The sequence below is a fragment of the Melospiza melodia genome, chromosome 3 (assembly GCF_035770615.1).
Source record: "Melospiza melodia melodia isolate bMelMel2 chromosome 3, bMelMel2.pri, whole genome shotgun sequence".
NCBI classification, from domain to species: domain Eukaryota; kingdom Metazoa; phylum Chordata; class Aves; order Passeriformes; family Passerellidae; genus Melospiza; species Melospiza melodia.
The window spans coordinates 15,956,375-15,983,011 of NC_086196.1; the positions used below are offsets into that span (position 1 = coordinate 15,956,375).

At 40.5% G+C, this 26,637-nt stretch overlaps 1 protein-coding gene across 6 annotated transcripts in view; it reads right to left on the reverse strand.

Moving 5' to 3' along the window:
- Positions 1-24,500, reverse strand: part of CYRIA (CYFIP related Rac1 interactor A) — a 56,028-nt gene extending 31,528 nt beyond the window's left edge. For 4 of the 6 annotated variants that reach the window (XM_063150866.1, XM_063150861.1, XM_063150864.1 and 1 more), the window contains exons 1-3: positions 24,411-24,499; positions 8,666-8,716; positions 6,787-6,855 (exon numbers count right to left, since the gene is read on the reverse strand). The gene's annotated coding sequence lies outside the window, so the exon portion shown is untranslated. Of the gene's footprint in view, positions 1-6,786; positions 6,856-8,665; positions 8,717-24,410 lie in introns of all 6 variants that reach the window. The other 2 variants (XM_063150865.1, XM_063150863.1) reach the window with 2 other exon arrangements.
- Positions 24,501-26,637: the final 2,137 nt, after the last annotated feature.

A 26,637-nucleotide genomic window follows, 5' to 3' on the forward strand; every position in this document is an offset into this window, starting at 1 on the left:
GAAATGTAAAAACATTTTAAAACTTTGTTGAAAAACTTAAATTTTGTAAAAAGTAAATGTGCAGACATGCAAACACCGACTGCGTGCATGTACAGAGGGACTTGCAAATGAGCTTGCTTAACCAAGAACTCAAAACTGGCTGCTTATTACAGAAAAAAAAGTTAGATACATCCAGATTACAACTGTAACCAAATCAAAAGATTAAACCCATTGACTTAACCAAAGCTTTCTGTTTGGTGACTGAGAGCCATCTATGGGCAGGAGGAATGCCTGGATGACTTCAGCTGCATTAAGAAGAATCCTACAGCTCACGTTCCTCTTATCTCATAACCTATGATGATGTGAGTTCTCTGGAGGATGGCAGAAGGCAGATAAAACCCTGCAATTATTCCTAATTTCATTGTAAACAAATGGAAGATAAGAAATTTTCTAAAAAATATTGTTACTCACAACACCAAAAGTCTTTGCATTGTCTTTCAATCTTCATTGTTAATTTAACCAGCCCGTAATACAGCAGTAAAACATGTCTGGAAATTGAATTGTGGTTTATCTTCCTCTGAGCCAATTACTATTTTAGTTGCAAATTATTCAACTGATTTACTAATAAAAAGAGCATACAAAAAAGCCCGAGAGATTAGGTAAAAAATACATAGTGATTGAAAATTATCACGGTTGTTGGAAAATAATGAAAATTTACTGAAGTAAACAAAAAAGTTCAAAGAACAGAGTTCACAGACTAAAAAGAAATTGAAAGACCTAAATCGTACACATTTCAGAAGTCAAAATTTTTTTTCCATTAAAAACAGCCTTTAAATTGCAAAAAGGATATCTTTTTGTATAGACTAGATTTTTTTTTAAACACTAACATTAAAAAAAAAATTACACAATATAGATTATATATGTATTGGTATCAGACAAAAGATGGAATTTTATACATTTACATTTTGTATCAAATATACCAAGTTATTAATATTACCATCCAAACTACTTAGCAAAAAAAGAATTTATATTTAAAAATATATTCAGGAAATTATAACTTTCACTGACAGTGGTAGAATATACATTTGGCGTCTATCTCACCTTTCAGATCTTCCAAAGGAGAATTACAGGATCACAGAATATTGGGAGTTGGAAGGGACCCACGAGGACCATCGAGTCCTGCCCTGAAGTGAATGGCCCATGCGGGGGATCAAACACCCAACCTGGGCATTATCAGCACCCTGCTCTCACCAGTTATTTGAAGTGTGAAGAAGTCCAATTACAGCAGAGCCTATCCCACTCCCATTTTGGATATATCAAACAAAACATATTCACTATTTTCTTCGAATCAGTTCTTGAACTATCAGCTTGTTCCACGTTTGCTGAGTCACCAACCAAAAGGGCTAAAGCAAAGCATTTCCTAAACCACCAAAATTATCACCTTACTATCAATTAATATTTCATTAACCTAAAGAATCAGTGCAAAGTGACCAAGACTGTTGTTTAATGTTTCAAATCACATTAAATATGAAATTAAGATCCTTATTTTTCCTCTAAGTTCAAAATTCTGTAATAAATAATTCCGACATTTTAACAAATTTAATTTAAAAAATGAACTAGCAGTAAGAAACTTCCTAAAATGTACCTGATAATTAAGTTTCTTGAAAACATGCTATAGTCAACATATTCTAGGCAGGAGGAAAACTCCAATATACAAATTAAGAGAGCTGTCTGGCACCTGATTTGGCTTTGGAACAGGCTGCAGTTAAGGCAGATATCCACTAAGTGGCATTAGCAACCCAAACACCTAATTTTGACAAAAAATCGTAATACAGAACACTTTATCTCCCACAAACAAATTGATGGAAAACATTTCCTTTGAATGATTCATTTTATTCAATTTTGTTATAAGCTTTGGCATAATTCCAAACAGCATTGGCAATTTCCTTTTCAGATCAAGACATCTGCAAATATTTATCAGGATGGTCCGATTAAAAATAAAACAATCATGACAAATGCATTAAACAAAGCAACCAAAATATGGGAGCAATGTGACATCAAATTAAGACACATAAAATTACAGCAAGATATTTTAAAAGTATTTGGGGTTTCAGAAGTGCTGTAAATCAGCAAGCCTGTTGTGAAGTGCAAAAGTACAAAAGTCACACCAAATATTTACTTTACAAAAGCCTTTAAAAAAAAAGATAATTCTAATAATTAAGATATACTGATGCTACCTGATTCTAGGGAGTATAAAAGATTATGACAACTGGGAAAGTAAGAAAACGACTATACTAATTAAGAATTTGTTTTCAAAATATTAATTAATGGTTAACAACAGTAAATATAGGGTTCTGAAAATTGTTTACTGGAAAAACGCCTTTAGGAACAATATGAACACCAGAGAAAAGTATTAGAACAGAATGCTTATTTTAAAATAGCTTTCCCCTATTCCTATTGTTTGTCTCTGGTCTTTTATCACTGTCAGTTTGTTCATACATAAACAGCTCATGAATTTAAAGGGGTGGAAAAGTCAGTACTACTGTATACAAGATTACAGAAAAATTAAATGAGCAAGTACTTCCATCTCTCTGCCTCATCAAAGTATATATTTTAAGCTTGTGAAATATCCTATATATGCACTCAAAATTCTCAGCATACTTCAATGCTACAAGGAGCAAGACATTCCTTTTCCCTTTTTTTTAAAGCGATTTTTAAGTGATTTTTTTCTCCTCACTGGCCACAGAGGAATTGCATTAGGACATAGTCCTTCTTCCCTACATCCGCCTACGACAAACATTTGCTGCAAGTCAGCGACTCCAAAACCAAATTGTTTACAATTAACTCAAAAAGCCATTAAAAAATTGTTTCTTTGTTCCAGTTGGAAAGAGAGAGAGCCAGATGTGTGGCTTGTTGATCTTGCTCTTTGCTGACCTCTGAGTGTAGGAAGAACTGCAGCTGAGGAAGGAAGTCAGCAAGTTGTGTTAATGAAGGTGAACATTGCAAAAAAGGGCTTGCAATTTTTTTCATTAAAAAAATGTATTTGAAAGACTTTTTATTAAAAAAGAGATAGTACAAGGCCTTATTTTTGCCTGTGGATGAAGAATTTGAGCCTTTGTTTCAGAAGAATTAACTGAGTTTGTGTCCTTTGCTATTTTGAAAAATGTTACCCTTAATTTCAAAAACTTCATGAAGTTTCACTGAGGCGCCTGTAAATTAGCAGACAACTCATAATTAACACCTGCTGGAAAGCCATCATTCTTTGAGGATGTAAAACTCAGGAAAAGCCTTTTAATTTTAGGTTCTGAGTCACAGTCTAGCACTACCGACCAAAATCTGGCATAAAGCTGAATTCCAGACTGAGAGTGTGCCCAGTTCTTGGGAAAGCACATCTGCCCAACAATACAAGGCAATCCCAAGAATTACCACAGTACTTTTCTTCACAGTTCTCCCTGAAACACATTTATGCATTGTATCTGTAAAATACCTGGCAATGAATTAACTAGAGGTCTGTGTTAAAGACTTCATTACGTGGTACTCCTCATAACCGTACAGAACATGTCTGTACAAGATACTCTGTGAGATAAAAACAGGCTCAAAAACTGAACGGCAGTAGGTGTGAAACGTTATCAACTTGTTTATAAACTTTTAATAACTTTCTAAAATAATGTTTGAAATGCATTCTGAAATTCTACAACCACAGTGCTCCTCTTTTTATCAAGATACCTGAAATGTTAGTAAGTTATCATGGCCTAAGGTAAACTAAGGACACATTTGTGTGTGAAGTACAAATTCACTCCAGAGATTCAACTTCAGATATTAATTCTGGCACTCAACATCAATGCTTAAGCAGTTAGTGAAGACTTCTTTAGACATCCAACTTAATTGTCTGGATTAGGCTAAATGTTTGATCTTACTCTCCCTGCATTGCTAACTTCATCTTTAACACTTCACACTACTTTTGGTGGAAAATGATGCCTAATTCTTGTCAAGCAGTTACTACTTTAAGAACATATTTACCATGTAAAGACCTGAATGTAATCACAGCTCATCTTCCAACTGTCTATTATGATATTATTTAATTAAGAAACTTTCCCAAGTATTCTTAGAAAACAGGAAATTGAAAATGAAAAACAGTTTACTCCCTTCCCACCCCATATTCTCCTGCTCCCAAGGTCATTTAAAAAAAAAACCAACAGTAACAGATCACCATATACATGTATACCCAAAACACTTCTGAAAACAGTTATACTATTATTTAATCTGATAGGGACATTCAAACTCTGGAGAACTAAAGCAATAATTCATGTCACATTTTTCAAAAGTAAGGAATACTGGCCATTTTAAAAACAGTCTACAAGATTCAGTTTTCCTCTTTGCACTGACAGAAATTAAAACCTTATCATGTAAAGTTCCCAGCACAGCTCAAACAGCTCACACTTCAGAACACAAAAAATAGCTTCTGCTGTGTTAGTATTTAGAATTTAGTATTGGCTTTTCACTTTTATATTAAGATCTGATCTTCAGAACTTTTCCTTTTAGAAACAAAAAAAAATCTTGTATTTAGTTAGACTGAAAAAAAATATTTTTAAGATCAGTAAAGTCATATTTGAGGGTTTCATTTTGAAAAAAAGTCTTAACTATAAAAGGTCTAACAGCCAACAGTTAGGACTTCAAACATATATCAGGTAAAAAAAAGCCTAACTAATTTTCTTACCAGATGTAATTACAACCAGTTTATTACCTTCTACCAATGAACTTAATAAAAACAGTTAATCATGCTATAGTAGTATTAACTTTATATGGAATAATATTAAGTAGTGCATAATTTAACAAATCTTTATTTCCTCATTTCACTGCCCTTTTTTCCTCCCCATTTCCTGTTTTCTTCTGTCTCATCAAGAGTATTCATCTCCACTCCTACCATTTGTCTTTTTATTTTTTCTTTTCCTTCTACTTGTCCTGTCTCTAAGATTTCCCTTCACCTCCTCTCAGTCCCAGACACTGGAGTGGATAAATCCATGCTGAACACCTGGATTTCAGATTCTCTCCTCTCTGGATCAGGATCATCCTGGGCCATTAATCTTAGTTGAAATGCTATTATAAAATTTAATAGGTATGTCATTTGCATAATTCCTATTTCAACTCCCATATGACTGTAACCAAATAGGAGATTGGAAGCTCTTTTAACAGAGAAAGTAAAACTTAGAAATAAAAGATGCAAAGTAGGTTTGCTGGTTGTGTACACAGTTCTTACAAGTTCACATCAGTAGTTTAAAACACAGAGAATAATTTTCTACCCTGTAGAAATTGTCAAAGCTCTGATTGCAGTCTTTCATCTTAAGTCTCTCCTGCCACCCCTCCCATCCACCTCCTCCCTTGGACCTGGGTTTGTTGACCCATCCACTGAAATAAAACAGGAATACTGCTGTCTTTCAGCTATGCTGGTTCCACATCCTTTGTAACCTTAAACTGATGAACCTCTACACCTTCCACCTCTGCAGGTGGCTTTATTTCTTTTGAACAAACCTCCACATGATCAGCAAACACCTTTATTTTGACAGACTGCCCTGACTCCGCCTGGGTACTGTGAACCTGCTTTGACAGAAACCCAGTCAGGCTGCTGCTGTGTTGGGCTTGTTTTCACCTGCAAGTGGAAGTTTTTGTGGTCTTTTGCCCACAGCACCACTTGTTGGATGCCCCTCACAGCAAGCTGAATTAATGACAGAATTCACTGTTACTAAAGCAGGGTTAACTCAGAGAATCCTTTCTATACTCAGTGGCTTCCACCTCTCTGAGAAGTTACTGAATCAAAGCCACCATCTTCCAACAGTACGGTTAAGATACCACTGCCTTTCAGATTTTAGGTGTTACTGCAAGCAGTCCAGGTCAGATGTCCTGTCTGCTTCACACTTCCCAGGAATCCAGGAAGGACTGGCAAACAGCACTGTTTGGGTCACAACCAGAACCAATGTCCGTGAATCTCAGCCCTGAAGCCCTGCTCACAACTCAGCTGCATGTGAAATGTGACAGAGATGTCCCTTCTGGTCCCTATAGTCTTTGTAGAAAGCACAAGAAGCTGGACTGGCACAACCTCTAGTATTTCACTAAGAAGTAGTTTGTTTCCAGTGACAAATTTTCTTTTAATTACATCTACAGATCAAAACCTTCTAGTTCATTTCTATCACCCCGCTGCTTCCCCCTCAGCTATTGAAGTTTGCAGCTGTTCACAACCTCTTCATAGTCCTTCTCATGTATCCTTTTCTTGGAGCAGAGAGAAATAAGAAGTTTAAAGCCAATAAAATGATTTGTTACTGCAGGTACTGGCACTGATTCCCTTGTGTTGATACCAGTACTTGTGTGAATCTGCAGTGAGCTGATGCAGAGGCCTAACCTGACAGAAGAGTAATCCTCCGGGAAGCCTTTGCAATCCCACAGATTTTCAGCAGCAAATTCCCTAAACCACTACATCCTGCTGAGTGAAGGTGTTGATGCAAGAGAAGGGGCAGACAGCACTCAGCTAACTCCTCAAGGTGGCAATGAGCTAACAGAACAGCTATACATCTGATCACAAAATAAACTCCTGTAAATGTATTGACCATGCAGAGTGGCTGGTGTGGTCTCTCTCAGGGAACAAACACATTTCGGACAAATGAGCACTTAAAATCTCAAGTTACATTGGACTCATTCAACAAACACATAAACAGTGCATAAAGCAAAGTCCAGCATACTGCACTCTTCAGCTTTCTCACAACTCACATATAAAAGGAAGAGGGTACTTAACACAAACCCACAGTTATGTCTTACCTAGAAATAAAGTGGTTCCAATTCACATGCAAAACTCCAAAGAGGCGATGCTAAACATTCAATGTCCGTCTGTCATGAAAAACATTCAAGATTACACTTGGGGTCAGTTTCGCTCTTCCCTATCTCAATTTTGCAATAGAACTTTCTAGTTTAAAAAAGAAATTTCCATGAGAAATGGAGGTTATTCTATTGAAAGTGAGATTTGTAACATCCAAAAATTTTTGTAGTCATATCATTAAATACTGCAGCTGGGTTGAAATGATCAGGTATTCAAACTAAATTTTATATCATATAATTCTGCTGAATAGATGCAGAAGATAAGTTAGATTTTATAACGAGCTGTTGCCAAGACTAGTACAGCCAAAGGAAAATAATGTGCACTGATAGTGGTATGAATTATATTAAGAATTAAAAGATATAATAATGAAATCATGGAAATGGAATACATTTCCAAAACATTTAGCAATTTAGTATAAAGGCTATATTTATTTAAAGCAATACTTATAATGAAAAAAAGTCCAGTTCTAAGCAGTTCTAAGTTCAGAAATTAATTTTCCAATCTTTTGAAACTACTGAAATAAAGAATGTAATTTAAATGTCCAATAGCGATCATTTCATTTTCCAAGTGTTGGGGCAGGGGACGTCACTAGAAAAACAAGGGACCAGGTGCTTCATAAGGTTCTATACAGACAGCTATTTTAATGTTACTTTTTCAACTCTCTAAATAAAATAACTTAAGAGAGATGCAAGCTTGCTCCCAGAATAAAGGTGAAAGTAATAAGGAAAATAAGTCCACTACAGAAAAGTTTGGAAGTGAACTTCAATTTCAACCATAACCTTAATAATGGTAATAGAGCTCCACAAACACTTTTCCCAAATATTGAGTTTCACTATCCTCATAGCCTCAGAGGTCAAGCCATCCCGTCCATAAATCAGCTTAATTCAGCTTCATTAGGTTTTGGCTTTGAAAAACACATGGTTGTGTTTCTGCAGCTATATTTATAAATATGCGACTAAAAACTTGGTTTAATCTAATTATCGACTTTTATTCATTTAATTTCAAAATAGTAACCTTGATTGCTGCCTAAAGAGGAATTATCTCTCGAAACTCATGTGGTACAGTGCAGATTGGGTTTTTTTCCCTAAAAATACATTCCTTACTGCAAATTGTAACAATTCATTATAAAAGCAGATTATATCAAAATGTAATACTAATTTCCCAAGTAGAACACCCACACAGGGAACTAATTAGGAATTGCTCCTCTGTGTAAACAAATCTTTGTACCAATTAGTAGCTGGTCAAGTCAGGGAACTCCCTCTCTCTAGGGGAAAAACAATTTTTTTTTTTTTTAGCATTGATTTGTTTTGCTTCTGGCTGCAAATTCTCTCCAGTTATGTAGCAATGAATGGTATTTGCAACTTGTATTTCAGACACTTTGATGGGAAATTGGTCAAGATCTGGAAAAAAAAAATGGTAGTAGAAGACCCATAAAAATCACAGAACCAGGACTTCAAACGGGATGTGAACAAATCCTGCTCTCTCCCTAAGCCAATTCTGTCCCAAGGGTTTAGACAGACCAGAACAATAACAGTGACATGACTCAAAACAAACAGTGGAGTAAATGAAAAAAGTACATGGGAAGAAGAATTCTCAATTGTTGTTCTATAACAAGAAAAGCAAACAAATAAAAACCTCAAGGCGAGAATATTATGCCCAGATAGCGTTCTGAAAGCATCAGTGAGGTGCAACAGCAAAACTGCATAAAGGATGGTATTCAATGAGGGCTGAGCATTCATTTATCATTGATGATGTTCAAATCTGCTCCACAGCTGTTCTGTGCAAGTCTGAAAGGATGAAAGGACCAGAGGTGACTCTTACCTTGTTGAAGATGATCCAGAGCCTTCCCAATACTTAAACAGAGGCTGCAATCTGTGGATTTTAAAATTTATTTAAAACGATCGTTATTAATGAAACTGCTTTAATTAATGAGTAAAAATCAGAAAAGTTACTTAAATGCCTTCAATGGAGAGAATAACTTCCATTTTTTCAAAAGCAAAGAGTACTCTGCAAGGTGTCTTCTACTGTGCATTGCTTCCAGAGCCAAAGGTCAATTAATCTCACACCAGAGCACACCGGGGTAGTGAAGGACTGCTGCAGGGCAGGGAAAGGACTGGCACAGAACCCAGACACCCACCCATTCCCACAGAGCAGTGATGGAGTACGAGACAACTCCTGACCCTCCAGTGCTACAGGGCTGCAAAAATCAGCTCTAAATACCACTGTTTAGTACAGCATTTACTGCTTGAAGGTGTAAGAAAACATGTCCCCTTCCCTCTTGACCCAGCAACAAAAATCACAGGTCTGAAAGACTCTGGAATTCCAGCACTAGTTACATTTATATAGAAAATGTAAAAAAAAAAACAACCCTAAATTTTGGAAAGAAAACCCCAGCAACTATCAAGGAGAACCTCCTGTTCATCCGAGTTATAAAACTACAAAACCTTTGCAACTTATACAGAAAGCTATCCCTCATAATAGCATAACTCAGGTAGTAGCTAGGACTGAACTAGATTTTTAATCAAATACAACATTCTGGAAGTCTGCTTTTTAATATATTAAAAAAATTTCTCAGATATCTAAATTTTGTTCACTATAAAAAAAAAAAACCACAAAATCAAACAGGATATAAAAACAACGTCAGTGTAATTTACAGGGTTAATGTGATTAGCAGGTATGAAATGGGCATTAAAAAAAAGACTACAAACAGATGCCAAAAACCATTTATTATCTGTGAGCAATAACTGCATGGAATGGGCTGCAAGGCAAGTTCACTGAGGTATAACATTTGGATTGAGAGAGATGCCATTGAGTGAGAAAGCCAAAGCCAATGCCATGGGTGGGAAGGAGGATAAACTACTCTGAAAAGTTTAGTTTCCAGTTTGGTATCTTTAAAATATTCCTTTAAAAGTGGAGATAAACATCCCAAGACTGGTATCAGTTTTCCACAGGAAAGCTGAGGGAGGGAAGAGGAACAACACTTTAATAACTTCAGAAAAAAACTAAGTATCAAGACACTTTCTTACAGCACTGTGACTTAACCACAGCATGAAGAAATGTATTTATGAGCAACCACTCTTGTTCTTGGGAGAACTGGGAGTCAGAAAGAAAGGAAAGTGATCATTTCTTAAACACCAGCCTGACAAAAATGGACTGAAGTAAATAAGGCACCCTGAAACTCTAGTAAAATGTTGCTCAAAGGAAAGGGTATTAGCAAGGAGGCAAACCATAATATATATTAACACAGAAGAGAAGATACTCTTTTACTATTTTGGGAAGCTACAGCAAGTCAATTTATCTCTAGTTAAAATGCATTTATACAGTGAAACACAGGAGTCAGTTTGGTTCCCTTAGCGTAGTAGTCTGGGGGACCTGCTGGGAGTAAAGCTTATTATCCTCCCAGGGATTTGAGCAGTCGTAGTTCACAACCAATTTGACTTAAGGAAAAACACAGCTGCTATTTTGAAGGTTTCCTGCTGTGTAAGAAATAATTAAGGCTGTACGATCAGTATTCAACAAAGCATAAATAGCAGAGATGCTAAATTAATTCTATTTGGAAATAAGGAGTTAAGAGAAGCTACATTACAGAATGGACTACATAATGTTCAAAGGCAAAAAGAGGAGAGTTAAATGAGAGGAAGTGTGTGTCAGAGGCCAAACTCTCTATCCTAACTACGCAACCACAACATTATTTCATGTTTTAGAAGTCCTTTACTCAAGAAGTAGAAAGTACAAGTTCCAAAACAAAGCAACGAGTTTTATTCTGATTTAAAAGACAAAACCAAAAAAAGGAGCAGCAACTGAACACACTTATCAATGTAAAAACTGAAAAAAAACACAGACTCATTAAAAACTCTACTACCAATCTGGTAATATTTCTATCTTATGCAAAAAAATGCAAGAGATGGCAATGGCAATCCCAGTAATTCCGGGCAGTTCATCCTTAGAGCATCCTGACCTGAGCTTTGATGCGCACCCGACACAGCCCTCAAAGCACAAACTGCAGCAGGAATTGCCAGCCCAGGAATGGCACTGTCCCCGTGGGCACTGGGAGGTCAGTTTCTGACCACTGGAGCACAGCCAGCTGGAGGAATGCATGACAAGAAGCCCAGGCCATCCCAAGAGCTATTCCTCATGTCCTGTAGGATCGGGCTGGTGAGACAGATGGCCGAGCCCCACGGACTAGAGTCAACCCCCGAGCTGTCTGTCGGACCAGACACTGTTAAGTCATTAGGATTCTAATAGCTTTAACACTGCTTAAAGGAAAAAAAAACACCCACACTCAAAACTTCACACCCTACAGTTTTTGCTAAATAGAAGGTTAGACTTGCACCTCCTAGACATGAGGCAAACAGACAATTAGAAGAGGGCTGAGGCATCTGCTGAAGACAGGGATTCTCCAGGGAAAAGCTAAGGATCATGACAACTCAGGTTTGCACTAGCACTGCTCCTTTAGCTAACAGAAAGCAAAGCTTAGGTTAGGGATAAGTTTTACTCTACTGCCAGGATTTACATCCTCTGGTTGAGAACATTGTAGATGCCATCTGCTTAACACTCAGGTTATTAATTTTGATTTAAAATGCCAGGCCATAATTCTTCAAATATATATATATTTTTTAAACAATTGCTTTCAAAACGGCTGATTATACTTGTGTATTCTCTGGGGCTTGTCTTATAAAACAAATATGAAACTCAATTATTCCATGATTTTAAGTTGCTCTGGCTCATTTTTCCAGCTTCCCAGACAGCTTCTGACTGCCAGGCTTGAAAGAATTGTTCTTCTACCTTCCTAAGCACACACTGACAATGCTGCTACTGCCTCCCTAAAGAAGCTGCTGAATCCCAGCTTCCTGGAAAGCAGGATCTGTGGCCACATATATGTCAAAAAATAAAACAGACCAGGGCACACAGCCACGTTCTGGGCTTGGAACCAGCAAACACGTTACAGCTTGTAGCTGGACAACTAAAATCCTACTCCTCCATACAGCCCAGCCAGATCCAAACAGACTTTTGGAAACAGTCCATCGTCCCTCCCAACCCCAGAACTATGCTTGGGCATTATCTGGGAGAGTGTTAGCTGGCATAGAACAAAACTGTGTCATGAGCAGGACTAAAAATGTAACAGTAGAGTTGCATGCCATACCCACTCCTTATTTAGTTCCTGCTATGAACATGCATCATAAATACAGTACTCAGTTGTTTCTGGAGAACATCACTTTTATTAGTTAATATGGAAGTTAATTCCATAAACGGCCAAATGTGTTTCAGAATTAACAGATCACCCTTGCCTAGGTGGCTGTTGCTTTCAAATCAGGGAAACAGAATCACAAAATCATGTCATATCTGAGCATTTGTGTTTCCACAATGAGTATCATATGCAGCATACAAGAAAATCTGCACTCTCTAGGTTTTGGAGCTTTTTAATGTGTTCAGATGGATTGAACATGAGCATCTGATTTCTTAATTTTGGCAAGCCTGGACTGCTGCCAGTACCACATTAGTCCTGATTGTCAGCTGGTGTAGAATGGGCATAGCTCTATCAACTGCATTCCAATGCACAGCTGAGATTCTGCTTCTCCAAACTTCACCCACACAGGAGTGATGGGCAAGGAAGAAATTCATCTTGCAAGATCAGCGTTTTAGGAACAAATCTGTGGGTTTATTTCAATAATTCACAAAGTTATATATGTCTTCACACACAAATTTGTTTTTTTACATCTAAGTCAGAATTCCCAAATTAATTACTTTTTAAAAATTCATGCAAACCTGAATTGAAAGCATTTACCCTTATTTTGCACAAAAAGGAACACGAGCAAGAAGTTGTTGTAAAGACAAGAGAGGCATATAAAACTTTCCAAAGGAAAACACAACTACCGTGGTGCAAATATGGACATAAATATTGTACTTGGCAAGAATTACTGTGCGTGAAACTTTGTATAGATGTGATTATGCAGTGTCACAGGGTACTGAAAAATCATTCTGACAATACAAAAACATACAACCCTTTCACAAGGGCTGACCCACAGATCATCATCCTCAGTGCCAACTCCTCACCTTGGAGTCTTAAGTGCAGTGGCACTGTGTACTGGGTTTCCGTGGCCAGGTTTTGGTAGGGGGGAGGGCAGTGAAGGGGAACAGGATGGGATGATACAACTTGCCACTGGCCAAGGCCGACCCCATCAGTGATGGTGGCAGCACCTCTGGCATAACTGACTTAAGAAGGGGGAAAAAATCTGCTGCAGAAGAGCATCTGAAGAGAAAGTGAGAACATGAGCACAATAGCCCTGCAGACCCAAGGCCAGTACAGAAGGAGGGGCAGGAGGTGCTCCAGGTGCTGGAGCAGATTCCCCTACAGCCCCTGGTGCAGCCCATGGAGAGGCAGCTGTGCCCCTGCAGCCCATGAAGGACCATGGGGGAGCAGAGATCCACCTGCAGCCCATGGAGGACCCCACAGTGGAGCTGTGGGTGCCTGAAGGAGGCTGTGACCCTGTGGGAAGCCTACCCTGGAACAGGCTCCTGGTAGGACCTGTGGCCTACGGAGAGAGGAGCCCAAACTGGAGGAGATTTGCTGCTTGTGAGCCCCTGGGGGACCCATGCTGGAACAGCCTGTTCCTGAGGGACTGCATCCCTTGGGAGGGTCCACACTAGAACACTTCATGAAAAACTGCAGGCCATGGGAAGGACTCAAATTAGAAAAGCTTATGAAGAACTGCCTCCTGTGAGAGGGGGCCCATGCTGGAGAAGAGAAAGAATGTCAGGAGGAAGGAGTGGCAGAGGTGGGCTGAACTGACTGCAACCTCTGTTCTCCTTCTTCTCTCATTTTTGAGGGAAAGAAGTAGAAAAATTGACAGTGAAGTTGAGCACAGGAAGAAGAGTGTGGTGGGAAGAAGGTGTTCTAAGATTTGGGTTTATTTCTCAATATCCTACTCTGATATGACTGGTAGTAAGTTAAACTAATTTCCCCAGGTGGAGTCTGTTTTGCCCATGACAGTCACTGATGAGGGATCTCTCTCTCTGCCCTTATCTCAAGCCACAAGCTTTTCATTATGTTTTCTGTTCTCTGCCAGCTGAGGAGGGCAGTGACAGAGCAGCTTTGGTGGGCACCTGCCATCCAACCAGGGTCAACCCACGGCAATATTGACAAAACTGCTTATTACTCTGTAAAATCTTGAGCACCAATTTATAACTGTTGCAATACCAGCTGCCTATCTGGTCTAGTGAGTCCACCTAATAATCTACGTAATAACCATCGGCTCCAGCCTAATAGTCCCACACTGGTTTACCTGTGAATACTTTAACTGTAGTGCCTTCAACTACAGGTACAATTTCAGTCTTCCAAACAGATGAAAAGATGACAAATACATCTCAACAATGACATCAACACTCAACTAAAGACCATCACTCCAATAAACCACAAAACTGTCTGATCTTTCAAGAAAAACTACCAGAAGTCTACAACACAATAAAAACCCACCCACATACATGAACTAACAAATTTATTAAATCCCAGTGATGATAACATTGTAGGCATGAGACAGACATCTGTTTTTCACAGATCTTGGCCTACATCCTAGCTCTGACGTAAAAAAAAAAAAAAAAAAAAAAGCCAAAAAAAAAGCCAAAAACCAACAGCTAGGGAAAAAGAGATTACTTTAGATCCATAATTAGTAAGGTCCTTTTGCTCTCTCCCCAAGATACCTACAGTGATAGTAGAAAAGGGTGATGTTAGGAAATGTAGGAAATGACTGTTCATTAGTAAGATCTCAATTTTCTCCAGATCCCTTTGGACTCCTTGACAAAATGCTTCACTTTGTATGAAAGGAAATGTTTGGGTCGAAGATCTCCATAATTGTCAAAGAACCAAGTCTGGTTTGCACAGATATTCTGCTGTGATTTCTAAAACTTCTTGTTTTGGACTGAGCAAGAAGAGAGACAGCTGATTTGTATGTTGCCATGTCAAATCACTTCACAGCATCAGTAAATAAAGGGAACAGCAAGGCTGACTAAACCCAAGCTGATCAATACTGTGAATCATTGACTCAGAGATGGCTTTGAACACACACAGGACTAGCTGGCAGCATGGTTGGGAGCTGACCATCCTGGTGCTTGCTGAGCACTCTGATGCAGAATCAGTACCCCACCAAACACCATCTAGTAACCCATGCCAGAAACTGGGTGGAACTCATTCAGAGCTGCTAATGCCTTAGCTCTGTGGAGAAACTGTGACCCTCATCAGTGGGAGGGCTGTGCTTTTTGTCAGAATATGCCAAAGGAAGGCAGGCAATTCTTGCTTTACTGTAAAAGAGAGTCGCTGAGAGACTGCAGAGTAAGAGAGCTCAAGGACTTTGTGAAAAGGCACAGAGTGGTCCAGATTTGATCTCTGAGCAAATCTTCAGAGAATCACCTAAGTAGTCTGCTTTCTGGAAAAACCGGAGATGAAGCTTTTTAACAGCGCAAAATTAGGCAAAGAATTCAGGCATGTCTACCTACAGCCACTGGCACAAGATGGGAGAATACCACATACAGTCATTCCTCAACAACCAGCAGGAAACTGTCTGCAAGTTTGGAGGACAGCCTAATCCCTAAGAACTGAAGTTAGCTCCTTCCAAACTCATTTATATCCCTTCCCTTCAGAATCTCTCATCCATGGAAAAGCAAAAGAAAAAAAAAAAAAGTTATTACAAGAATTAAATGTCTGATTGCAATGTCAGTTGAAGGAAATACTACAACATACTTTGCTAGTAATACCACAGAAATAAACACAGAAAGCACAATGTTTTGTATCATGTACAAGAAACAAAGCTACCTGAATAACTTCCCCCCCACCACTCCCTCCCTCTGGCCCCAACCTCATCTTGTGATTCTCTCTAAAGAGAGTCATATGGCAGCACTTTTCTCCTTTTATGGGCAAAAAAAAAGGATAAAGGAAGTCAGCAGCTGAGCGGGACTGCAGTGCCACATGAATTAAGCAGCTCAGAGCTGTGCTGCTCCTCTTGCATCCCTACCTCAGTGCATTATGGATAGGTACTCTCAGAGAGGGACACCATGAATCAACATCCACTTAATGCATATATAATTACATGTCACTGAGTGTTTCACACTGAACTCGTCACCACAGCATGTATTAAAAACCAAAGGATAGAAGGCATGTAATATATTTGCATTTGCTTATCTACCATCTCCTCCCTTTGTGTGAATGTCCTGTCAATAGCAGGCAAACCTCTTCTTCGGGAAACTGCTGTAGTGATAGTATGACACTGAGCAGCAATTAAAATTATAGTACTTTCTGCTGCAAGAATTTCCACATGTTCCACACTGCCCCAGTGCCTACCACCCACACCCACGCCGGTGCTTTTCACCAGCAGCTCTATAAGATAGAATCGGGGAAAGTTATTAATAATCCAGTTTAGCCAATTTGGTGCTTTTTTTGAGAGCGAGAACCGTGTAAATTTCATTAGCTCAATGTAGGGAAAGGTAAATGACACACAAAATTCCCCATGTATCGAGAATAAAAGCCTTATTGTTATTTTGTCAATGGAAAGAAAGGAATCATTGTTTCTGCCTCAATAACTGATACTAGACAATATGAGGACTCACATCCATAACAGCTACAGTATTGAGAAATTATATAGAAACCCACCTCCTCTCCATGAACAGGTGATGGGATCCAGAACTTGTAAGTACTCCCACCTCCCACCCAAGCACAGGCGGCAGGATCCATCAGCCAGAGAACCACAGCATGCACATGGTCACGGACAGAACACCTGCTGTGGGTACTGGAACACACCTGTCAGCCTTACAGGTACCACCACTGAGTCAGAACCACCCTGCCTTCCTCCAGCTTTTTATGCATGCTCATTCTGAGTTATATGTGACTATTACAACTTAATTTGACTACTAGAACTTGACTATTTTGTTTGGAAGTGATGCTGAAAACAACTGAATTTAATTACATGAGCTAGGCTCGCTGGGTCACAACCCACACACTTCAAAGCTAAAATGTAGATAAGCATTTCCAGGGTCACAGGCCCTGTCCTTAAAACTTTTTTTGGTTTTTTTTTTTTTGGCTTTTTTTTTAGGAAGGAAGCAGTCTCTCTGGTTATCAGATCATTATAAGGTCAGATCAGAGGACCAAAACAACAGAGTTCAGTAAGGAGTTTAAAATAATCCCATCATTTTTTGAAGTCTAGCACTACTCTTGCATGAAACGTGGAATTTGTTAAATACAAGTATACATGTATATTTCTTATTGTTAAAGATTAACTATTTACTCCTTAGAAGCTTTCAAGTGTTAACTACAGTGTATTTAATTCTCTATTGACAAACGTTATTTCTTTATAAACACTGACTATTTCTTTAAAAAGTAGTATTTAAAACCTGTAGGTGTCCCTTTGCCTTATGAATAAATTAGAAGACACTGAATAACAGCAACCGACAAAGTACAAACACTTTATTACAATTGTGGTGACTCAGACTGTCAGGATTTGGCAGCCCACAGTGTTCCTCAGCAGCAGAACAAAAGGGGATTTTTTTTTGGCAGTTTTACTTCTAGTTCAGTAAAGGACAACATGATACTGTCTGTGCCTTAATGAATCAAAATCTCTGCAAAACAAAGGCATAAGTAGTCAGACCCCAATCATTTTCAGGCTCACAGTATAAAACTGGACAAACATAGCATCTATACATCTAGGACCTCTAATATATGTGATATGACCTTGTCTTTCTGGGAAAAAATAAAATAAATAAAAGCAGGAAGATTATCTAGCTACAGAAATACAAATCAGTTCTACAGGCAACACAGTCCCAAAATACTTCAAGATCAGGAAATATTTTCTGTTTTCCTGTTGAATACAAGAGACATTGATAAAAAATTCTAAGTGGATTTTTTAACACCTTCACTAACTAAAAACACAAACCCCAAAGACCTAAGTATTGCACTATAACAACACAATCTGTAATGTATTCAGAGCGTAAAATACATTTTAAGGGCGACTCATTTTCCAGCACCCCCATCATGATCTCATCTGGAGCAGCAAAACCATCCCTGCAGTAATTGGTATTACAGAGCCCTGCTGCAGCACAGCCTTGGGAGAGGGAAGCATTCCAGTCAGTCCAACAGGGCTTTTATGCTTTAATAATAAAAAAATAAGGAAAAGAGTTACAAGATATCAGAACCCATTTCCTCTGCCACCATCCCATTCTTAGGGAGAGGATTACAGGCTTATTTCCAGAAGCTTCTAAAGATGCCAACATCCATCATGAAATCTGGATTTGAAGAAGTCGCCAACTGCCTACAGATGATCCTTGAAGCAAAATACTGCAATTACAGAGCAATACAGTACAGACTGTGTGTATGTGGGTGGGACAAAGTACAACTGAGACAAAATTAGACTGTTCCTGGAGATAAAACATAACAAATTTAACAATCTAGCCTTCTCAAATCTAAACAGATCTCAACAACTCTGAGAAATGTTACCGAATTTTCCCCTTGCCATTACTTCCTCCTCAGTTTCCTCAGTATTATAGCAATCCCCTCTGAAAAATTAGGACCAACAGATCACCCATACGAAATAAATATTACTGTATGTCTCCCATGGAGGCTATTTAAATACAATTCTGGAATCAATTTACTGGAGATAGAATCATAAGGACCAGTTACCAGAGAGAATTTTCCTTCTTCTCCAAAACCAATTCTGCTCTGTAAGTGGCACCATCACTCAGCATTCTGATAACAGCTAAAAAAACCAGTAATGAATTTTTGCCCCACAGCTCCATACCATTATTAACATGCATGAGAGAAACCAGAGGATGAACCTTCTCCCCTCTTTCCAGAAAGCCATTAACTCAAGCTAACCTTCCAGATTTTATCTGGGGCAGCTGCAAAATGAAAATTATAATGATCAAGCTAGGTATTAAATACACTCACAATAAGAAAATAAAACAGATATTTCAGGTTTGCTCTGAAATATCTTTGAAAAACATGAAAACAACCCTTTCCTCCCACTTCTCAGAATAACCACACACAGCTTAGGCAACAACACTCCTAGGATACTACTGGGCTCCGTTCAGTTGCAGAGGCAAATAATACTGAGCTGTTTTGAAATATCCCAGTAGGTGCTCCAGGACATGGGTCTATGCAGGATATGGGTCTTCTGGCCTCCTTGTGCCTGCTAACCAAGTATAGAGGCAACAGCTGTTGCAAAGCATCTCATCCAGGACAAAACATTTACCCTGGACAACTGAATCAAACCAGACTCAAACTGCATCCTAAAACCAAAAGACTTTCTCCAGAAGTCCTCAGTCTTGCCAAAGTCTGGCCTTCATCCCTTCAAAATCTACACTCTTCCTAGATTTACTTATCCATATAAGTCTAGACTCTAGACCAAGTTGGACTCACAAGAGAATTTTGAGCACGGCTGCAACAAATTTGGGTATAGAAGGGAAAGTAAGATAACTGGGATAGCAAGCAGGAAGCCACCTAACCAAATAGGTAAGAAAGTTGTGAAGGCTGTTCCTGGAAGCTCAAGAGGTACCTATGTTATTAAAAAGGGTTGTAAAACCCTCAGGGCTCTCTAGAAGCAAGATACATTCCTTTCACAAGCTCCTGAGGAAAGGAGTCATGCAATTTTGAAGTTTCGGATGAGAGGGCAGGAGCATGCTCTCAAGCACCATGGAGCTATTTAACAGCATCAGGAAAGCAACCACAGAGGAAGTAGAAGTGGGTGGCAGGCTCCTCTCAGGTTGAGAGACTGCCTCCCAACCACATCTCTGCACACCAGGGTAGAGCCCTAAACCACAGGCTATTGTCTGTCCTAAGACTATTCCTGCAGAAGTTCTGAAACGGAAAAATATTTACTGGATTAAAGAATGAAACACCCATAGAAACCAGATTTCCCTCACCTGAATGCCTTAATCACAGGGCAGGAGTCTAGGCCTCTGGCCTAATTACTGTTTTTACTTTTTTTTTTCAGAGGTTGCAGGTGAAATAAAGGACAGCTTATGACACTGTGCTTGTTTCGGTCTTTTGGGAAGAGGGTGATGTGAGCTCAAGGTGCTTAAAGCTAAAAAGGACAGAGAATAAAGTGTCATACTTAATGAATGTGTGATGCAACTAATGCACCATAAAACATGAAGAGGAGAGAGATTAACATAATTGCAAATGCTTTTACTCAAGTTTGAGTAAATAGATTACACTTATTTCTTAGCAAAACAAGCTTTTCTAATCCTGAGGGAACATTGCCATCTCTGGATGCCAAAGGCAGTGAGGCAGGAGAGAGATTCCACTCTCCAGAACAGTCTCAGTGGTTAACAGCTATGGACGGATGCAGAACTGTGCATCTCATTTTCTTCACAGTAAAAAATGTAGAAAAGTTTGCTTTCAGACATGGGTTTTAGGACCATCAACCTCAGCTTTGAGGCATCTAGTTGTAAAATAGGCCACTCAAATAATTCATGAACTCAGGCAGTAATACAGCAGAGAGAAGAACTTTCCCCCCTCGACAAATCCCATAAATTATATATAAGAAAGCTTCTAGCAGCTATTTAAACTTTAAGTTAAACCTATGTGTATCAGAGAGATACAGCACAGTACAGAATGACTTTTATCTAAAATGTCAGTTTAAGTCTACACATTCCCTTAAAAACACCAAACCACCTCCACAGTGTTTTTATATCGTGAGAACTTGCACTCTGTCATCCTGAGCTCATCACAGACAAATGGGATCAAACTGAACATTTCAGCATGCTCCATGCCACATTCTAGTCACGACAACTCCCATGCTGAATGGATGTTATGGAGGCTCTTCACCAGGCCTGAGGAACACAGGTTCATTAATCACATTTAATAACCCAAGACTTGAACCAAACCAGACTGGCACTTTTGATAGGCACACTTAACACCACAATCCGCACTGCTACTGGAACCTTCAAAATTAATGTTTCACACATTATAAACATTGCAAATTCCTTATACAGATTTACTCAAAGATAAAACTAGAACTTATGCATTAGCTTCACCTTTTGCACTGCTGGTCGTCCAAACCATGTTAAAATCTGTCAACTCGTCCACAATGAAAAGCGCTACAGAAGTACTGTCATGGACAGGAACAAAAAAAGGTAATATGCACAAAGAAGTCCCTCAGAGCCCTGGTTTTCTAGTCTATTGACAAGTTCATAAATTAGACAAGAGTATTTCAGTTGTTAGCATGCCAAAGTAACCATTCCTGAGTTAAAGCTGAGTGATGTTTAACTAAATCTCATGGCTGGTATCTTCATGTTGGCATCATTTCTAAACATTTTAAACCTACTAAAATACTAAATAAAATAAAATACTAAATATAACTCTTTCAAGCGCTTGTGTGTCAGTGCTGCACTGGCTGAGTCCTGAAAGGTTATGTCCTATACCTATTACTGTTATTTTTTCTGTAGGATCAGCTGCTGCTACCAGTTTAATTCAAGAACTTGTATTGAGCAGTATGTAAAGATAGAAAATAAGACACGTTTTTCATTTTAATTGAAAGCAGGAATTGGAATTCTGTCTAAGTAGAAGAATGGCAAATTTCGGGTACTTCATAACAATTAGGACCTCTACAGCTCAAATCATTCAGATTGCTCTTGTCATCATTCACACGAGTGCAGAGCAGCTTCTATTACAATTTTAATTTAAACAACAAAATTCAAATTTATGACTGCATTTTTTGCAGCTCTCAAACTGCCCCATATATTAAACATTTTAATTCATGCCTCTCAAACTGTTTTCTCTGATTTAGTGTTACTGTTTTGCATTCCTAGATAACATGAGTAGAAAGCACTGCTAAAAGAATGATTGATAATACTGAAATGGATCCAAAGACATACTGAATTCAGTACAGAGGAAACACTAAGATGTTTGGCTGCTTCAAATTAACATACATTGTTAGCATTCATACACCCCTATCCACTGACATTATAGGTCCCAATAAAATACCCTGTTTGTCTCCAGGGATTTTAACGGGAGACTTAATGATGTCTGGATCATATACAGGGCTTAGACATAGAATAGCATTTTCCTAGTTTGTATAAAATGTGAATTGAATGATTAACTTCATATGCTACTGCATGTAATATACATCTAGTGCTCAAGAATGTCAGTAATTCTACAAAAAATATTCTACTTTCTCCAAAAACTCTAATTGGAATGGCATTTGGAAGTAGATAAAAATATGATAAACAGATCTTACTTATAGTACCTGTACACCTACAAAATATTATTTCTGTCAAAGTACAGAAATGGTTATTCATCTGCATAACATATAGCATTTAAGCTCGTTTTGTATATCACACAATGTGGAAATCTGCAACATACTGCACATGCAAATCCTCAATGCCTTTGTAAGGCTGCCATACTGCTGAGGACCAGATATTTCAGCCTGACAAAACAGCGTCAAAAGTGATGTCATGAGGACAAGCTAAGCACACTAACAATGAATTATTTTCTCAGCACTGTAAAATTCACTATAGACTCACTGTCATGGCAAAATGACATCTGACGACAGTAATTATGCAATAGTATCCAAGATGATCACCATTTTTCTTTCTGACTTAATCAAGGGGGTTTCATTCTAATTACTGATATACACTGTCTTTTCAATCGCTTGTGGTTTGTTTATTTTCAGTTTTTAAGAACAGAAGTTCTTGGGGGAAAAAACAAAGCATCACTGCAAAAGCAGCACAGGAGGGTACTGAAGAAGTTCAGAACAGAATACAGCAAAATATTGCACAGTCTTTGAGAAACCATGTAAGTAACTCAGAGAGCCTTGCTTTTACTTGCCATAGTTTACACTGAGTGAAACTTTAAAGACCAGCAGTTAAACTATACTACAGCAGTTTAAGTTGAAGAATAAAATTCTTAGAATTTTATTCATGGTTGCTACTCTATGCTCTTTATAAAATTAAGTCAAACCTTTCATGATATTCCCATAACCTGTAATTTATTTTCATTAAAACATTTATTTTAAAGTGTACCATAGGAAACAGTAGGAGTTTATAATTAATTTTTAATTTGGGCCTGGTGAGATGGAAGATTGGGGGTATTACAGAAGAGTAGAAAAGAGACTTAAATTTACAAGGTTTATTTTTAAAATTACTTTTAAAAAAGTATATTGCTGATGTAACAGTCTTCCTTACATGTTACAGAAATACGAAAGTTACCATAACAGAGAAAAAGGAAGTATCAGCTCAGTTCTTCCCTGTGTAACAGGTGTTGGGGTATTTTTGTAGAGCTGTGCTGAGCATGTGAAAATCTCTGCCCACAAGGCAACCTCATGTCACGACAGCATTTCATTCCAAACCCCCCCCCCCCACTGCCAAAGTAATTTTAATTTTTTTATGGCCTTGCAGATGATCATAACAGAAGAAGCAAAGCAAAGATATCTCTGTCCCCCTTAACCCACCCTTTCCCCAAACATATATAAACTGACTTTAGAACTGGTAACAAAAATGCAGTGTAAAGATGGTCAGCATGGCAATTAGAGACCAGGAACAGGCTGGAAATCAACTCACATCACCACCCTCGGCAAGTTATTAGCAGCACCACTGAAAGCCTGTGCAGTTAAGAGCCTCGCTGTGTTGCCAGTGAATTACGAAGCATTCGATTCTACACAGTAGCACAATGTGTTACTGAGCCCTTAGCAAAACAAACCCCAGATAAAGATAAATAAAACTAAACGGTCTTGGAATCAAATGAAGAGAAAAACAGTAATAGGAATAACAGATGCAAGTGTGCTATCTGTTCGCTGTAACACCTCCCAACATGGACAGCAATTTAAACGAGATGAAAGCAGCATTACAGAGCCTTTCATCTCCTGTCTAGGTACATCCCTCTGGAAACACCACGCTTGTGGCACCCTGCAATCACCAGCAGCTGGAATAGAAAGTTTTCGGTGTAATCAAAGTTTGAAGCCTAATCTCCCCATGCCCCCCGCCCTCCCCGCCGCGCTCAGCGCAGGCAGGCACAGCGACGCGCGGTCTGACCGACAGCCCGGGCCGGCGCGGGGCTCCCCGGGCCCAGCCGGCTCCGCCAGGGCGCTGCTCGTCCCTGCAGCCGCGGCGGCTCCGGCACCCACCGGCCGGCACCGAAAACCCGGAGACGTCCACCGGGGAGAGCCCAGTGGCCGGGGAAGCGCCTGCCCGGCTCGGCGAGGCCAATCGGGAATCTCAGCTCGGGCTCGCACCGCACCCGAAGCCTCTCCAAGCGGGGCTGGGGGCGAAGCCAGCCCCCGGCGCTCCCCGCCCCGGGGCCGCGGGCAGCGCTCCGGGGCCGGCGCTTCCCAGGCAACAGTTGGCCGTGTCCCTCCCGCCACCGCCCGCAGCCCCCCCGGCGCGAGGGGCAGGGGCACCCCGCGGCCGGGGAGCGGGCACAAAGGCGGCTGAGCAGGCTCAGAGGGCGAGGGGAGCGGGGAGACTCCGGGGCTGCAGCGCGCCGTCCCCGCCCCGCCGCGATGCGGGGGCGCCGACAGAAGGAGCAGCAGAGGCGGCTTAGCCCCCACCCCGCGCAGCCCCGGGCTCCGCCGTCTCTCCCCGCTCTTACCTGGGCCGCCCGTCGCCGCTGGCCGCCGCAGGTACCCTCGTCCATCCCCCGCCGCCGCCTCCGAATCAGCCGCCGGCGCTGCGGCGCGGCCCAGCCCGCCCGGCCCAGCGCGACGCTGGCAGAGCCGCCCCGCCCCGCGGTGGCTGCGTGCGGCTCCCGCCGGCGGCCGCCCCGGGCGCGGCTCCCCGGACCCGCCTCCCGCCGCCGCGGGGCGAGGCGCCCTCCGATGGGGATGGGGATGGGGATGGAGACAGGGATGGAGACAGGGATGGGTCTCCCGCCCCGCGCGGACCGTACACGGACACCCCCTGGCTCCCCAGGCGGCGGGGCGGGGCGCCGGGCTGTCCGCTCGGCGGGATCAGGGCAGGGTGCGTGTGACTGTCACCCGCGCTGCGCCCCGCCCGGGGACATCGGCGCTGCCCCAAACCCTCCCCGTTCCGCAGGCATCCCATCCCCCTCTCTCCGGTGGCCTCTGTTGTGGGGTGGGGGGAAGTGGGACGGGACGGTTTCCGTGTGATTCTGCGACTCTGAACCCTGGAGTTCGGAACTTCACATACATTTTTTTTGTGTGTTTCTGGCTTTGCAGAAGGCAGCGCTTCCTCAAGACGTCAAAACTAGATCTGAGCCCATTCACAGCTCGTGAAAATACTTTGTACTTCCTCTTGCTGTGCTGAGGGTTAAATGAGGTTAAAGTCGCCAGAATGGCTGTGCAGCACTTGGTTTCTCCCTTCCCCAAAAGCCAGTCTGTGCGTCATTTAGAGTGAGAAAGCAAGAAAAGAGAAACAAAACAAAAAGTGGCAATATTAGAAGTACAGTACAGAAATACCTGCTCAATTGTTCAAAGGGCTTTGCTTGCTGAGCTCTTTAAATGTGAGAAATGCTGTGATGCTGACCACAAAGCCATCACAGCTCCGTGCCAGTGAACCCGAGAGTTCACAGCTGCGTTCTGCCTCGGGCAAATATGTTGAGGAGAGCTGTGTGCTCAGAGAGGTGTGATTCTCATGAATAAGGCAAGTTTTGGAGCACTGCAAAGTGGAGTGGTTTGGTGGAGCTGAGAACGTGTAGGACCTGCTGCTGCTGCTTTGACCTTCTGGCCTGTCACTCCCTCTGAGCAAGCAGTCCAAAGCAGCATCACTTTCATGATTTAACTTCTGCCCTTTACCCAGGCTTGATCCAGATGTCCTTGAATTGTTCTTTTTTTGGTCTGAAAATTCCAAATTGTCTAGTTAGAAAATAATTCAAGTGACATACTTAGTCTATTAAAAGGCTGTGTCTCTGCTGCTGTACCACATTTAGTATAGCTACCCTTACAGCACCCAGCTTAGTAGAACACTGAGCTGCTGGCTTGCATTTTTTACCCACAAGTCTCAAAGTACCTTTTAAAAGAAGTAAATAGCATTGCTCCACTTTCAAGCGGGAAGAACAGTCACATGGAAAACTGGAACCAGGAGAAAGAACTGAACCTCAGATTCCCAGCTAGCAACGTAATGTCCCCTTTTAATTATTTTTCTGGGGCATGCATTCTGACTGCTTTTATAATGGTTGTGTCTTGAACTGGATGCTTTTACAAAAGGAGAGGCAGCTGTCACCCATCTTTTGGAAATATCCTAAGTCTATGACTGCATGCTATGTATGCTCTCAAGTTGTCTGTACTGAATACATCAAGGGCTTTGCCAGGAGAATATTTTTATTCTGCATACAGGTAATATTTAGGAGTTAGAAAAATCCAAGTTTTAAATCCCGCCAAATAAAGGGACTGGTAGATATTGGTGAAATGAACTGTAGAACACCTACATGTAGTGTCACATACTGCCATAAGACTGAAGTTGATCAGCCTGTAGGGGAAATGGCAGGCGAGTGATAGATTTCAGATTCTCAGCTTTGGACAATGACGTTAGAGACCAGGAAACAATTATTTAACTGCCTACTGGCTTAGTAGCCAGGCCACAGCTGTCTGTGTGAAACTGTTATCTTGGTGCTTGTGTGAGACAAAATCAGTTTGCAGCACATTGGGTAGGGATTAGATTCCTTGGTAATTTCTTATCACATGGACTCTGTGAGGGATCTCACATATCAGCCAGTTTTTCTTTGAAAAGATTCAGGATACCCATGATTTCCTGTCTAATCTCTGCTAGCCCCATCCCTAAATACCTCAAGCACTAACACCTAAACTTTCTCAGGTTAAAGGATGTGCTTGCATTTACACTGGCGAATTGTGCCTCTAAAT